A 1,369-nucleotide genomic window follows, 5' to 3' on the forward strand; every position below is an offset into this window, starting at 1 on the left:
ATCAACGCAGCCTCTTCTTCTGCTGTCCACGCTCAGCACAAGCCAAGGGCCAAGTATTAAATAATTATAGTGACGGTAACCTTGGGAAATTCAAGATCAAAGTCGAATGCAGGAAGGGTATTGGTTAATGGAAGATTTGGTTGTGTAGAATAATATCAAAGCGGTGATCACTTACGTAATTTATTCTATTATTAATCTTGGAGATAGGGTATTTGGTCAATTACTGTCTTTATCAAAATTCCTGAAGCTTAGCCAGCAGTAATTTGTATATTACCATATACTTATTCAATTTGAGTATTCGTTAACGTTGAATTCTGGGTCTACTCTACAACGCCGTAAAACCAGTACCTACACTTAAAGCCTCCTTCTTTGCCATACAATGACCAGCTGGAATCTCATATTTTCATTATTCATCCATGCCTTATTGTCAAAGTCGCCCTGTAAATTATTCTTATCTGTTCAGCCAATTGATGAGCTTTCCTTTTCTTGTAAACATACGCAGTTGCCAGGAAAACAACCAGGTACGGCCACCGAATTAATCAAACAGAAAGTCAATGAGCCACGTATTATTATTGTGATGAAATCTGAGTGTGATGATTCAAAAAAATTTAAATTTAAATTATTAATAATGATTAATTTAGACTTTAACAATTATATTTACATAGGCTGTAAGATGAGTTATTACAATATTTTTTGTGATTATATGTTTAGTCAAAATTAAGAAATAATACTATTTAAAAGTTATTAAAGAACTTAGTTGGATAAAGTTTGAAAAGTTGGAATGACAAGATTATAATTACACGCCATTATAGACTTTTTATTAGCACTGGTCACCAAGTCAATTTTATGAAAGTCATTGAACAAATATATAAAGATAAGCCATATTGTACAAAAGAAAAGAAAATTGTAGGGGTGATTGTCGTTTGAGTCAGAGTTTGCCAAAACTACTGAGGTCTTCGTGAAATTTCAGCTTTCCTTGTGATGTTAATAGGTTTAACCATACCTAAAATTTGTGGCCACAAGTCGTTTTAGAAGGGGAAGTGTCCTGCAGAAGCAGTTAAATGAGCTTTCTGATTAACTCAACTTCCATATTTACAGTTCTTAAGCTAAAAAGTAATAATGCAAAACATACCCCAAAGAGAAAGAAAAAGAAAAATAGGCAATTATGCACGTTCAGCTATGCTTTTGCTGGTCTTGAGGCTGTTCATGCTCTTTAACGAAGTCTCCCCAAATCTTCTCTTCAATTTTTGCTCAGACAATACAAACTACACAAGTAACAGCACATTTGAAAACAACCTTGAGCGGGTTCTTGAGGCATTACCTTCCAATACTTCAGATACCGGCTTCTACAGCACCTCTATTGGAGATG

The sequence above is a fragment of the Theobroma umbraticum genome, unplaced genomic scaffold (assembly GCF_002168275.2).
Source record: "Theobroma umbraticum cultivar Fairchild unplaced genomic scaffold, ASM216827v3 scaffold_204.0, whole genome shotgun sequence".
In the NCBI taxonomy this organism is placed as follows: domain Eukaryota; kingdom Viridiplantae; phylum Streptophyta; class Magnoliopsida; order Malvales; family Malvaceae; genus Theobroma; species Theobroma umbraticum.